This window comes from Protopterus annectens, chromosome 2.part0, assembly GCF_019279795.1.
Source record: "Protopterus annectens isolate FY-2018-M chromosome 2.part0, PAN1.0, whole genome shotgun sequence".
Lineage (NCBI taxonomy): Eukaryota > Metazoa > Chordata > Ceratodontiformes > Protopteridae > Protopterus > Protopterus annectens.
In genome coordinates, this window is record NC_056728.1 from 57,121,129 (window position 1) to 57,137,391 (window position 16,263).

Below are 16,263 nucleotides of genomic sequence, written 5' to 3' on the forward strand. Positions count from 1 at the left end.
AGAGATGCAACCATATAGCCAAACCGGAGGCTAAGCTCTCTCAACTCAGTACTGGCATAACCAGTCAGGAGGAGAAGGAAACCACACTCACTACAATTCCAGTCTCACATAGACCTACCACGACAGCAAACCAAACACATAATCACACAAAAACATACTCGGAGGCTCTAAATAAAGATCTGCCGAAGCAGCAGAGACCTCCAAAGCAGACACCCAAGCAGCCGCCCCAAACAAAACAAAACACGTGCAACACATATCTCACAAAGCCAGTGTGCCAAACAGTCACAGCCCTTAAGACTAAACAACACACCTGATACACTTGTAATAGGTGACTATTGTCAGGCACACTGACATCCTGCTCACCAGGCTGAACAAGGAGAGGGTCACGGTGAGCAGCCTGTCGGGCACTAGGATCCGCAACATGAAAAACAAACTTCCTGCACGATGGCAATTGCAAGGCTCAAGAAACAAACTAGAACAGGAACCAAAAAATGAGAGCCAGCAAATAGTGACTAGAATGAAGATCTGTATTGATAAACAAAATCACAGCATATTGCAACAGTTAAAAAACGGTTTCGGCTGGCAAAGCACAGCCTTCTTCAGTGTACCAAAAAATCATGCCATGACAAAAGCTTTATATATACACAATAAGCAGTCATCCTATTGGCTAGGTTCTAAAGATGTTCATTTAGTCCCGGGGGGAACAACCCTCCCAGTCTGATAATCCATTTCTTTTCTTTTATATTTAAAATGGAATGCCATCCAGTTTTGTTAGCCCTATTTCCAAATATCATATCAATGACAATAAAGTTGAACTTACATGTTGGATGAGCTAGTGTGTGTTTATAAAGCGCATTATGCAACCTTTTCTGTTTGATGTTACTGATGTGTTCGGAGATAAGTATTCTAAGAGGTCTGGACGTTTGTCCAACATAAAATGAGCCACAGTTACAAGAGGCCAAGTAAATGATCCAATCACTAGAACAATTAGAGAGAAACTTCAGATCAAACACCTGGGGGCAATTACGACTAGAAAATTGTTTGGACTTGTTTATATATTTGCAATTATTGCAATGTCCACATGGATAACAACCATGTAGTGGTTCACCAGAAAGTGTTGTTTGTACCAATTCATGTGTATTGATGTCCCTGTGTTTGTAATGATTGAAAAAAGAATTAAGGTTCTTGCCTTTCCTATAAGAAAATAGGCAACTATCAGGGATGATACTATTGATGTCCAAATCACATTGTAGAATGTTCCAATGCCTCCGTACACTGTGAATGAGGCGGTTGGAATTACGAGCATATGTAGTCGTGAATCTGAGAGGTTGGGATGGCTTGGTGGCATGTGTCTTATATGTAAGTAAATCCAATCTATCCATAGAACGGACCTTGTTGCTGGCCATGGATATGTCACCACTTCTATACCCACGAGACTTAAACCTGGTGGTAATGTCAGATTTGGGTTTCAAATAGCTAGTCTCATCTGAGCAAATGTGCTTGGCATGTATAAATTGTGACTTAGGGATGTTGCGTGCTATGTGAGGTGGATGGTAACTGGAGGCATGTAGAATAGAATTATATTCTGGGAACTTTCTATATATCTCTGTGGATAGAGTGTGATCAGGGGCCCTCTGAACTAGGACATCCAAAAAAGTAATGGCATCCCTATCAAAACTAGCAGTAAAATGCAGACCCCAAGCATTGTTGTTTAAGTAAGTAACAAATTCCATCAGGGAGCCTTCATCTCCCTTCCATACCAACCAAACATCATCAAGAAAGCGTCTCCATATGTCAATCTGTGACAAATAGATGTTCCTGTCCCTGTCATATATAATATGATTCTCAACAAAGGCCATGAAGAGATCAGCATATACAGGGGCAAAGGATGCCCCCATGGCTGTCCCTTTGGTTTGCCAAAAGCATTGTTCCTTATAATAAAACACATTACTTGTGAGAACATATTGTGCTAAACCAACCAAGAAGGTGTTGAAGTCTAGACTATATAAGTTTGAGACTTCAAGCCAATAGGCTAATGCATTAAGTCCATCTTGGTGTGGAATGTTCGTATACAGGGCACTTACATCCAAAGTACATAGTAACCAACTGGGCTCAAGCTGTGTGTCAGAAACAATCTGTAGGAAGTTGGTAGTGTCCTGCAGGCGAGATCAAATGTTGGGTAACAAAGGTTTTAGATGTTTGGTCAGAAATAATGAAAGGGGTTCAGTGATGTATCCTCTACCAGATACAATAGGCCTGCCTGGTGGATGAAAAAGATCTTTGTGGATTTTAGGCAGAAAATAAATGTATTGATTAATCGGATCATGAACCAAAAGTTGATTCATAATGTCATTAGTTACGATTGCCTCCTCCCTAGCTTGTTGTAAATACCTCTCTATCTGTTTGCTAAACATGTTGGTTGGGTCTATGGACATATGCGAGTAATATCTTTGATCATTAAGTTGTCGCATAGCCTCATTGTCATAATCAACCCAGTTTAAGACAACCACAGCACCACCTTTGTCAGCTGAAATAACAATTTCCCTATTGTTTTGGAGTTCCAGAACAGCTTGTTTTTCATCCCAAGATAAATTATTATGTTTTAATGAAATATCTGAACCCAAGAAGTGTAAATCCTTGAGTACGCTGTTTTGAAACTGCAATACCATCTGATGCATTGGTGGTGAGAAATTAGATTTATGGTATGTAAATCTATCATGATCATAACCAGAGTCAGAATCACCAAAAAACAACTTTAGGTTCACAAGACGACAAAAGTCAACAACATCCTGAGCAAATGATTCCTCAGACACAGTAAAGCCTGGAATAAATGTAAGACCTCTATTTAACATTCTAATCTGTGCCTGAGATAATTCAAAATCTGACAAATTTAATTGCGATATGATGTGTTTATTTCGCCAAAGCAATGTTCAGAAGACCCTGAATGTTGTCTATTTCTGCGGTGTTTGCGTCCGCCCCGCTTGGTTTTAGGCCTAAAGGGGTTAACCCTGGTGTTCTTTTTGGAATGGGTGACTCAGACTGCTGTAGATTCATTATCAGTGCATGATGAGGTATCCTCAAAAGAGGACGTAGTCTCCATATCATGCCTTCTTAAGATTGATCTTGGTCGTTTCCTCTTACTGGTGGGTTTAAATGGAGTAGTAGAAAACCTAACATGTTTAGAACTAGATAGAAATGGGGTACCCCTTTTGTAATCCTCCTGGTCCCTGGTGAATTTTTTAGTTTTTCTGGACTTGAGTTCAGTGTCAAGCTTCCGTAAATCTGAAGCCACATTGTTTAATGATTTTTTAAAAAACAATTCCTCCTCATAAACCCTTAGTTTACTGACCAATATATTAATTTCCTCCAATTCTTTGTCAATGGCCCTATTATGAAACTTGAATAGCTCAACAACAAATGCCATAGTTGCTTCTTCTTGTATTTTATGCCATTGTTGATTAAGTTCCTCATCCGCATTGGTAACATGGGGAATGGTGCGTATACGCAGTCCCCTTGGAGTAATTCCTGCAGTCTGATAAGCTTTAAATAATTTACTATGCCAGATATTAGATCTGACCGATCCAAGATGCTTGTTTAAATTATCAAAAAGCATACTGCAATTGGATTCTGAGCCAACCAAGTCAGACCCCACAGTGTTCCCTTGAGAAGAGCCGAGTCCAAAGACCCCAAGGTCCTCTCTGTCCGCAGCCAGCCCACGGATGAAGCTGGAAAAATCCATCTTGTAACAACAAAAAGACAATACTTGTCAATAAGCTAGAAGAAAAGAGAGCAAGATGACAATAATGGCCAAAATGCAACCACTTCAATCACTTAATAGATGAGTATCAATAGTGTATGGACAATAGCAGCATACAACGTCAATTGACAAAGCTGCGTCCAAAAGACCACTTGTACAGATATGGAACACTGAGAAAATTCTGACTGGTTTATGAAAAAAAAATTTTTGTAATGTCAAAATGATTTGAACAAAAGGCCGACAAGCCAGGGGAATGAGAAGCTCAAAAATATTTGAGTATATGTGATACCTATATTTGACACTGAACAAGCCCAAAAAATGTACTTAATATTAGCAAAATGTCATCCAATGATAACCTGTTTGTACTTGGTTATGATCCATTAGAATCAAGGGATCAAGAGGAAACAAAGGATGGGAATATAACACGTTACAAAATAAAAAAGAAAAGCAGTAAGACAGCCTGCTATAATACCCATACAGCAGAAACCTATTGGATTAAAGCAATAACCTGATATAAGGTGATCAAATAGGTGTATAAAGATGTAAAACACAAAACTTGGTTTGCAACTCCCAAGGGGGATTCCACTAGAACTTATTCAACATAAGTATATAGAAATGTTCAATGATTGATGGAAAAATTTTTTTTATATATAATGGCTAGTCCTACCATCCAAATTGGATATACATATATGACATACCTTGGCAAACAAACTTGTGTCAATGGAAACCATACAGAGTGAAATGTAGCAGGGATGCTAATACATATGAATAAGAAAAAATAGGTCTTTGTGAATTGCACTTGCTTAGGCAAAAATTGAACATACACATGTCATCCATACAATATTTGTTAATGATTTTAAGTAAGGACCACCAAACTAATACAGTTGGTAAAAAGGAACTATATCTGGTAGACAAAATTATAAATGACAATTGTTAAACCACTAGATTATATAGTTGACAAAAGTGATATCAAATAATCAGTCACAGTATATGTCCAAAACGCATATATCTAGATATTAAATATAAAAAATGGTATAAAACTAATTATCAGTAGAAATTATAGCTGAGAATCATGTCTAAGTAATCATAAGCATGTTCATGAAAATAGAAAAATATCCACTCAGATCGTGATAACATATAAGCATTGGTAAACCCTGTCCATATTTCCTACTAAAAATAGGAAAATACTAAACAGTAGTTCCATAATGAAAAGTAAACATGATATCAACTGTATGAGCCCATAACATTATCAATAAGAAGCGAGTATTATAACAAAAATAATACTTGTATTAATAAACACACATGCGATCAAAATGTTAATCGAAGGTCCGACCCTGAACCAGTCCAAATGTTGCTAATCCAAAATGAACTAGTTCCACACATCCAGTGAAGTAAGCGGAAGAAACTATAGGACATCCGAACCTCTCAGTGAAATCCGTAGTATGAATAAAGTCCCCAAGTCCAAAACATGAACTGTATGCGAAAGATCAAAACCAAAAAGACATATATGCCAGAACCAACCAGAAATATGTCCAAATGTTGAGTTCCACACAACCAAGTGCAAGTACCACTGTTTTAGCCTTCTTGAAGTGTCCAAAAACCAACCCGAAAAAACGGGTGAAAAACATATACAGAAAGCGACTGTATATTACGTGGTGTTTAGATGTTAAAATACGTACATCCAAACCCACCAGTAGCTAGCGTACCCAATAATGATAAGGTTTAACCAAAACCAAATAACAAAGCCAGCCACAGTATCTGTAATGAAACACCCAGACCTGAAAGTGTCCGAAAGTTAATCCCGAAGCTGCATCCAGCACGAAGATATAGTTTGAAGAATGGCAGGCCCAAAAAATTGCTTGTTCATGGTAAACACGCAAAATGCGTATTTTGAAATACCGTAAGCCCAACAAAATTCACAGATGGCAAAACGATAAAGAACCAAGCCAGCAAATTGCTGCAAATATAAAATTTAGATAAAATCCAAACAAAAAGCTGGATTGAAGAGACGCTGCACTGGAATACAAGCAGCAGTCTCAGAGTCACCGGCCCCAGCAGGATGTGGAAGGGAAGTGCAACATGAAAAACAAACTTCCTGCACGATGGCAATTGCAAGGCTCAAGAAACAAACTAGAACAGGAACCAAAAAAGGAGAGCCAGCAAACAGTGACTAGAATGAAGATCTGTATTGATAAACAAAATCACAGCATATTGCAACAGTTACAAACCGGTTTCGACTGGCAAAGCACAGCCTTCTTCAGTGTACCAAAAAATCATGCCATGACAAAAGCTGTATATATACAATAAGCAGTCATCCTATTGGCTAGGTTCTAAAGATGTTCATTTAGTCCCGGGGGGGAACAACCCTCCCAGTCTGATAATCCATTTCTTTTCTTTTATATTTAAAATGGAATGCCATCCAGTTTTGTTAGCCCTATTTCCAAATATCATATCAATGACAATAAAGTTGAACTTACATGTTGGATGAGCTAGTGTGTGTTTATAAAGCGCATTATGCATCCTTTTCTGTTTGATGTTACTGATGTGTTCGGAGATACGTATTCTAAGAGGTCTGGACGTTTGTCCAACATGAAATGAGCCACAGTTACACAGCGCTAGGATCCACCACATAACACAAGCACTCAGGTCACTCCAAGGCAAGTACAGATATGACTCAGTCATTGTCCATGTTGGTGTGAATGACCTGAGACGTACCTCCCTGGACTACATGAAGAGAGACATAAAGGAGCTCTGAGCATGTAGCCCAGGCCGGTATGACCCTGACCTTGAGTAGCATCTTACCCTCACCAAGAATGATGCCACAATATGAAGACAAGATGATCAATTTCAACAATTGGCTTAAGTACTGGTGTCATTCAAAGGGGATCCAATGCCTGTCAGCTTGGGATGATATGCTCAACAAGCCACGATGCTTCGCTAGGGACGGCTTGCACCTGTCACCCCTGGGCTTTCGGATATTGGCAAAGGCTGTTGCTACCCCCATAGTGCCTTTTTTAGGCAAGGCTCAAAAGACAAACCCACCTCCATAGGTAAGACAAGGGATAAGAAAATAAGAGTAATGCTACTCAATGCCAGAAGTCTAAACCTCAAGATGCACGCACTCGAAACTCTCCTTAGCATGGAGAACATCGATATCTGTGCAGTAACAGGGCTCCCGAGAGCACCCCAGCACTACCAGGTTATACCTCATACCATGCTTTTCGGCCCCAAAACTTGGACCGAACCACAAAAGGAGGGGGAGTATCGATATTCATCAAAGATACCCACACCTCCAGGTTGGTGGCAAAGCACGAAGCATCAGAGACTATCCATGTGCAACTAACAGTGGGTAAAACTGCCTTCCAGTTTATAGCCTGCTACAGACCACCCTCCCAAACCCAGGAACCCCACTCGGCCTTCCTGAGAACACTGGAAAATATGAAAGTCTCTCCAAACACCATTATATTGGGCGACTTCAACTACCCAAACATAGACTGGGAGCATTACTCTAGCTCCAACACCCTAGTCCAAAGGTTCCTAGAATTTATAAACTCAAATGCTATGGAACAACTTGTTACCACTCCCACAAGAGTGGAAAACATACTGGACCTGATCATCACCAACATGGGGACTCCATGCTCCAGACCAGAAGTGTATCCCTCACTGGTAAGATCAGACCATAAACTAATCTCACTGGATATTCACATCCCGACCCCACCCCCTGCCCAGAAAACCACAGTGAAAAACTTCTCTAAAGCAAATTTCACACTCCTCAAAACTAAGGTGGAATCCTTCAAAGCCCCGGCCTGTGGAAAATCTGCCCAGACCGCAGAATCCTTTATAAACGCATTCTATGAACACCTTCAGGAATGCATGGATCATCGATCCCAAATAAAACCAAGACCCAATCCTCCAAAGGCAGACGTCCTGTCTGGTGGACCCTAGCCATAAACAAACTATACAATAGAAGGAGGAAGCTACTAAATGATAGAGCAAAATCCCAAAAAAGGGAAGGCATCACTGATCAGCATTAGCAAAAAACTACGGGCACACATAAAATTGTCTAAGGCTAGCTTCGAGAGAAAAATTGCACAGGACACTAAGGATAATCACAAGGCTTTCTTTAGTTATGTTAGGAACCTGGGTGGTAATTCCCAGATATGCTCAGAATTAGTCCAAAATGACAAAAAATACACCGAACCCACCGACAGTGCCACCATCCCAACTGACAGCTTCAGCAAACTCCCCCCCCACACCAAAAGGGCAAATATCTATCCCAGCAGAGTGCTGCCCCGACATCTCAGATGCTCAGGTAAGAGCCGCCCTCTCCAAAGCAAAGAACACAGCATCAATGAGACCAGACTGTGTCCCCAGCTGCATCCTACATGAACTCCAAGAAGAGCCAAACCCAAACATAAAACTACTGTTCAATCTCAGCCTTACTACAGGATATGTGCCCAAAGAGTGGCGTACAGCAACAGTGGTCCCTCTCCATAAAGGTGGTGCCTCAACGGATCCTGGAAACTATCGCCCCATAAGCCTGACTAGCTTGGTCTGCAAAGCTATGGAAAGGATCATCATGGACCTCATAAATAAAGATATTGGGGACCTACAAACACTGGATCCTACCCAGTTCGGCTTTGTTAAGGGCAGATCCTGCCTCTTAATCCTGGTCGATTTCTTTGAAACAGTCACCAAGGCCAATGACGAGGGGAAGGTGGTCCACTCAGCCTACCTGGACCGCATAAAGCCTTCGATACAATACCCCACTGGCATTATAGATAAGCTCACCAGCTTAAATATAAACCCCTATGTCACTAGATGGATTGCAAACTGGCTCAAGGACAGAACCCACATGGTTAGAATTGCTGGAGCCATGTCAGACTCCAAACCAGTTACAAGTGGTGTCCCACAAGGCTCAGTCCTGGGACCTCTCTTGTTCGGTATATATTTCTCGGAGGTACAGGCCAACATGGAAGGACTGTGGCTGACCAAGTTTGCAGATGACTGCAAACTGGGCGCCATAATAGACTCTTCAGTCGACACAAGCATCCTCCAAAAGGGCATCATAGAAACAGACAACAGGTGCCAGAGCCATGGCCTCAAGCTAAATGCCAAAAAGTGTATAGTCATCCCCTTTGGCAAAAACAATGCCCACAAATTACCACATAGGTGGTAATCCATTAAGTACAGAAGAAGTAATTAGGGACCTGGGGACCCAAGTTGATAGCAATCTCTCATTTGACAACCACGTGGCCAAAGTGGTTAGAAAAACATTTTATATAGCCCACCTAATCATGAAGGGATTCACATCTAGATCAGGGGACGTCATCGTGCCTCTTTACTCATCCCTCATCAGGCCCATAATTGAGTACAATGCCCCTTTTGGAATGTACCTTACCAGACACCTGCAGCAACTGGAAAGACCCCAAAAGTACCTCACCAAGAGGATCAAAGGGCTCAAACAGATGCCATATGCTGCCCGGTTAAAGAAACTCCAGCTCTACTCAGTGGCATACCGCCTGTTCAGAGGCGATCTGTGCCTGACGTATAAAGCCATGTCCAACCTGGCATTAATGGACATGCTGCACCTCAGAAAATCCAAATCCCATCGAGCGACGCGCTCGAGAGACTTGAACCTCAGCACTGAAATAAATAGGACATGCTGGAGGGACAGACCCAGAGGCTCCCTTCACTCTGGAATAAAATCCCAGTCCAGGTTAGGCAGAGTCCCTCATTGACTCTCTTCAAGAGGAATCTTGATGAGTGGATAGGAGATCGTAGGTTTACCCCGGGTATCACTTCTGTGTCACTGTTAGACAGAGGCACAGTATACTAACATCGAAAAAGGGCATAGCAAAATAAATTTAAAATGGGTGGCGAAAGCCAAACACATTCTGGCTAGGCTTATAAATGCCCTAGGGCAGATAGCCTAGTATGAACCTATGAACCTATGAAAGACACTAAATAATGACACATATTTTACTTTCAGACTTCACATTTTTCTGAAATGCAGGTTAAGCAAACATAAAACCAGTCATGCTAGCAAGTGTCAGCGACACTCTCCTCAGAATGTAAGTCACAAGTCTTTTGAAAGAAAGCACAATCTGTACTTAATCATTTAGAGGTTCAATTCTTGAATTTCTTCAGCAATGAAAAGTTCCCTTGTTCTTTTAGCCATACAAGTAGGGTCAAGAGCATAGACTAAACCTTGAACTAAGGTGAATAAATCACTCCTGTCCTGGGTAAATGAGACAGGAGAAAAACATAAACTTAAGTTGCTGTTTCTGACAAAAACATCTGAAGAAACAGAGTCACAATTTTCTGGTTAGGCTGAGTGGCATTCTCTATGCCTTTTCCCCTTGCCCACCAAGGGCACTCCAGCAGCCGCAGCAAATGTGCCCAACACCACCCCACCCCCGTCATGGCAGCTGTATGGACTACACTAGTGGAACCCTTTGGCCGCAGCAGAGTCACCCACTTGAGGCTGAGGTAAAATATCACCCTGCTGTGGTGGCAAAGGCTGCTTAACTTTTTTTTTCTTTTTGTGGCTGGAAGAAGGTACAGCTGAGGAACTGGTAGGTTGTTCCTTGGTTATGCTGGAAAAGATAACCGATTCCCAGGGAAGCCAAGCAACAACAGGGGGTAAAAGACGCAAGTTGTAAAAAATGTAACCCCCCCCCCAACATGCACATTAAACACGTACTTCAGTCCCTAAAAGTAAAATGACACTACTTTCTCCAAGTAAAATGTAATCCAAAATAAATTTTGACAACTAGTTACCTCAAAAATAAAAATAATGCTCCCGTTTAAAAGTGAACAAAAGTTACATCACAGTCAACAATAAAAACACTTTTTCCTACCTAATGTTTGCACGGGTTCTCTCACCAATATAAGTGGAAGGTTTTGTTCGCTGAGGAATTTGGCACCCAAACACTTCCCTCAGTTCAGCTTGAGCTGACTAAAGATTTAATCAGGCGGAAGGTGCCCTAATCCATTGGAAGATGACACTACATCATTAGTAGTAGGCTTTTATTAGAACATTCCCACACCGCAATTTTCGCCCAGGAATTGGTGTGGCGTATATGATTGACAGGGCAAGCTTGTGTGAGGTTGCATGCAAAAATACGACTGTGTAGCAAGCCATGCAGATTATCCAGCCGCCTGTTGAATATTCGTTTTGAAAATTCCATCTGTGACCGTTTGTTGTTGCCGTTCTTGAAATACGGCCTTTCCCAGATAGTTATTATGTGTATTGTGTGTCCGAGATGTAAGGACAGGTTCAACTATTAGCGGGTTAGAAGGGCAGTATGTATGCAGTACTTTACACCCTCACCTAATTTTGTGCTTTAAATTGCTTTTGCTAGGGGGCAAGACCCCCTGCACCCCACCTTTCTTAACTACACTGTTGTGCTTAAGAAAAGAACACAAAATGTGTGGTTTTCTGGTAAATTACTGAACATGGAAGACACTAAATAATGACACATATTTACTTTTAGACTTCACATTCTTCTGAAATGCAGGTTAAGCAAACATAAAACCAGTCATGCTAGCAAGTGTCTAAGTTTATAAAGGCAGTACTTAAATTCTTTCCCTCACTATATTTGGGAGTTTTCTCCCATTATATTAGGCTTGGTGTGTGTCACTGTTAACAACTGGAACTGTACGTTAAACGTTACGGTTCTAGAGATGTACCTGTCTTAGCTTTGTTACCGCAATCCACTGTCTCCCGAAAAGCAGACATTACAAATAAAAAGAAATTACATTTTGAAAAATACACATCTGCAGACCATGCAAATTAGGGTTACCACCTTTTCAAATGCCCATAGTGGGACATTTTATTTAAAAATGTGAGATTCTGCAGGACAAAACATACTCCCGGCTAGTGCAAAGGACAGAACTTCACTTGTTTGCCAAAAATAAAAGCTTATTTTGTAGCATTTGAGTGCTTATGCTATTTCACATAATATGTATGTGCTTCAAATACAAAATAACTGTTTTATGCAGCTATTAAAGAAAATTTAAGAAATATATTTTGTCATAAAATATCAGGACATTTGCCATGTTTTAGTTTTTTTCGCAGGACACAACTGCCCAAAGTGGAACTGTCCCTCGCAAAGAGGGGCAGGTGGTAACCCTAATGCAAATGCATTATCTTAATCGAAATAAGGCGTAACTACAGATACTCACACCAAACTCCTTACCTTAAGAACAATGTTCTACAGTAAGGACAGATTTAGAAACAGGAGTGACACCACAAATAAATAGTGGATGTGAAACAGCAGTAATCAAAACCACATGCAATTAAAGAGATCTGCCATGTGCTCTCCTGCAGAGAACTAGACGCACTTTAGATGTATGCTGTTCTACTACACTATTTTCCATATTGTGTTTGGCGACGTTTATTATGTCAGGTTTATTCATAGTAAGACTAGCAATTACAGGGAAACATGGAGTAGTGGGCGGGCTTTGGGCGGTTCTTGCTACTTCGCATCTGGCGGGGTAATATTCTAATACAAAACCTTAGTAGTATCCCACCCGTTAGGTATTGCAGCAGTGACCCATATGAAGAACATCCACTAATGTCATGTTTATATCAAGTACAGGTGTACTCCTCGTATTCATAGTGCGCAGTAGGCAGAGTGAGATTCTTAAAAAAGCTACTAACTGAAACAGTGAGAAAAATGCTGATTCATAAGCAGATCGTAGCAAAGTATACTTAAAAGTTCCTAATGATTTGCACAGTCTCCGATCCAGCACAATGCTCCTGCCGACGTTACACTTTAATTGATGGTCAACTGAAACAAAATTCAAGAGAAAGCTAGAGGTTTTGCACTGCCACTGTCCAGAAAACAAAAAAACTGCCAGAGCAGTAGAGCACGCCCCCATTCGGCTAATTGTGCAATACCCGAAGAATGAAGGTGCGAAGCTGAGAGGCGGGTACAGTGAGTCTGAATGGGCGGGGATTTTGAGACGTCACGTTAAACAGAAGGGCGGAGATGGGCTAAGAATTGCTGTGTTTACTGTATTGTTTGGAAAAATACAAGCAAACCTTCTTGTTAACTTTCATTTTTTCTGGCTTTGGCTTAGTACGGTTATTACCGTTTTTCTGATTTGTAGGGTGTCAAGACGGAAGTCGCAGTTTATAGTTATTTTTGTTCGGTCCTTAGGATAGCTGTTCGTCTGTACTTTTGACGGCGTTTTAAGCTGTGATTAACGAATATGGGACAGTGGGTGATTTCAGTAGCTTCTTTGTGTATGTTTGTTGTTGAGATTTTACTCCCATCCACAGTGTTGGGGCAGACCCCAGCTCCTGGGAAAGGTAAGAGTTACGTGTGTTACACTATGGTAATACTTCTGTAGTAGCGTGATTGTTTTATTTATATTTTTCATCGCACTGGAGAAAATGGAGAACAGACCGCACCTTCATCGCATTGATCCTACAAATAACTTTTTTTCCTCGCGTAGTTTTCAGTAATGTTCTTTGTTGAATAGTGTTGATTTATTTACAACTTGTTGTTTTTATAATGCTTGGGAGAACTTGAAAAAGTACTCTCTCTGTTCAAAAAACAAAGCTGTAAAATATTAGGACTTGTGTTCTTTTCCTCATTACTCAGTTTTGCAGGACTCAGCTGACCACGATGGGAGTGTCATTCACAAAAGCGACAGGTGGTATTTCTAGTATGGGAAAGTGATACGTACACCCCCCCCCCAAATATCATAAATTCTTGTCAGCCTGGTAATGTAATTTGCTTACAGTTAAAATCGAAAGCTCACGTGCGCGTTGCACTGTTAAGTTTCTCAGTTAAGTTGTGTTTGCATGGTTAAAGCAGCAAATAGTTTTGGTCTTCTACTTGGGTACATCTCGTAACCTGTTAACGTAATACTTGGGTACATCTCTTAACCTGTTAGCGTAACGTAAGATATCTGAACAAAGTTTAAAATAATGGAGAAGGAGTTAAATGTCCAGTAAGGACAGACTTTTAATTATAATTGCTGTAAACTTCGGAAGATTTTAAATCGGATTCATATTATACTTTCTGAAGGATATGGGGTCAGAAACTAATGTATCTCGTTTAATGACTTTAGTACGCAGTTATTTGCCCGAAAAAAATCAAATTTAATGTGGAACAGAACATTCGGACGTTCCGCATTTGGACTGTTAAGAAGTATGACTGTGTGAGGCTGTCTTGTCGGTTTATGTAGATGAGACGTGTAGACAGTAATACGGTTACTTTTGCAAAATGCCCAAAGTGGGGCATTTTTTGTAAGCGGGTTAAAACATACCTGCGGTCAGTGCAGAGGACAGGTCTTCACTTTTCTGCCAAATTAGTCTTGAGCGTTTGATATGCTATTGCTGTTCCAATTAACAATTGTTTTCTATCTGAAACACAATTCTTACATGTAGCAAGTAAACTTGGGAAATGTATTTTATCCTAAAATCTCAGTACATTTGCCAGTTTTTTTCAATTTTTTTCGCAGAACATAACTGCGTAAATAGGGTAAAGATGGACAGGTGGTAATCTTATCCAGAAAATTTAGTGTTCACTATTTTTATGATTTTTGTCTCTCTTCAAGCCCTTAAGAAAATGCAAGTGCCCAAATGCTGACTCCCTCCTTTTTATACCTGGCCACTTATCTCTAGCAGTTGCTTGTATAATACATAATTTATCTTTATGCATTTGGTTAACCAAGCTTTCCTTACTTTAAATCCCATGAGAAAGAACTCCAGCAGTAAGTTATAGAGAGAATACAATTTTAAGTGCAAAATAGGAGAAAACAGATCAGTTTATGGATGAGCAGTGTTAAGACTGCATGAAGTATGTTTTAGAGCAGTGTGTGTGTGTGTGTGTGTGTGTGTGTGTGTGTGTGTGTGTGTGTGTGTATATATATATATATATATATATATATATATATATATATATATATATATATATATATATATATATATTACTCAGTATGCCCACATATAATTAATGCACTTCGATATAGCACTGGAACTAATGATTATTTGAGAACTTAAGTAAGGTGTGTATGTATTTATTTATTTGCAGATTGATTACCGGGGAAGCCCACTGGGCCAAATTGACCCATTTTTAGTGGAGGCCCGGGGAGAAAAGCTCCAAGATGCATTATACAATTTAGATAGAACTGATAGTTAATATTAAAGATAATATTATGTAGAATAGTTACTCATAAATGCATTCAGTGTCATGCATAGTTAACAAATTAATTAAGCTTGAAGGTAGGGATCATATAGTTTCGTTTGAGGAAAACGGATATGTGTTAGGTGTGGAAATAAGTTTACATAGAAACCTTTTAAGAAAATGTAGATATGCTTTACATACACACATCAACTGTAGAATGCTATTTACAAGGTTGGGCTGTGTGAGTGTAGCTGTAGGAGTTGTTGAGAGCTTAGAGAAGCTATAGAGCTTAGATAAGCTTATAGGAAGATAACTATGAGAGTTGTAGAGCTTGGGAACCAGAGAGAGCAACCCCAGTGATTAGGTTGGGTGAAGGCAGGTACGTTTCCATTTAGTGGACAGGTGTTTGAATAGCTGGGTTTTGAAGTTTTCTGTGTTTGGTATGGTTCTTAGTGTGGAGGGAAGGGAATTCCATTTTTTGTCTAGTGAGTTATATGCGAGGTATGTGTATACATATCAGGTGACCACTGCTGTAAGTTTGGTCATTGACTGAAATGAAAAGTTTGTGAACTCCATTGATGTTTAGTGTTAGTGATTTTTAAGCTTGATGTGTGCAGCAGAATTGCATACAGTGCTCTGCAAATAACGTCTTCACGAGGATGGAGTACATGTAACTCTGCCTAAGGCAACAATGAGTTAAGTTTCGGTACTTGCATGTTAACGCTACCAGGAGATGAGTAATGTTGTACTGCTAGCACGTAAGCAACTACATATTAAATTTACAGTTGTGTGTCAGTGGTGCAGCAGGGAGCATACTTGCCTTTGGTGGAAGGCAAGCAGGCTGTGGGCTCTGTTCCCACACTGTGTGGTTGGATTGCTGACACTGCAGTACACCATGGGTGGGGTCACCACTTCTGAGTGTGTTGTTTTTCGGATGAGAAGTTAAATGAGGTTCCCATCTGCTTGAGTTTGTGGAAGCGCATGAGGATGTTAAAGATCCTTTCACACTTTTGGGAAAGAGTAAGGAAGAGGATATTCCCTGATGCCCAGACAAGATTTCTCCTAGTAGTTGACTTAACCATCCTCACTCTGTCCTGAAAAGAGGTCACTAGCCTACTGGTACTTGCTGTGGTCAACAGAAGATATATAATTTTCCAGACAGGGTATTTCAGGCAATCCATAACTGCTACATAAATGTTCTTACAGCACAGTTTTTGGTAACAAGTGGTAGGATGCAAAGCTGCACAACAGTGACAATTATTGTTAATCATATAGATGAGTCTTTAAAAGTATCTTGAAGGCTTTCTTTTTGGGGGTATATCATTAAAGCATGAGGTAGCTTTGATTCAGAGTTTGTCA

The 16,263-nt window shown here is 40.3% G+C and overlaps 1 long non-coding RNA gene across 1 annotated transcript in view; it reads right to left on the reverse strand.

The window, feature by feature from the left end:
* LOC122793702 overlaps positions 1-10,742 on the reverse strand; it is a 104,382-nt gene extending 93,640 nt beyond the window's left edge. Inside the window, exon 1 of the long non-coding RNA XR_006363509.1 lies at positions 10,621-10,742. This is a non-coding gene — a long non-coding RNA (uncharacterized LOC122793702). The remainder of the gene's footprint in view (positions 1-10,620) is intronic.
* Positions 10,743-16,263: the final 5,521 nt, after the last annotated feature.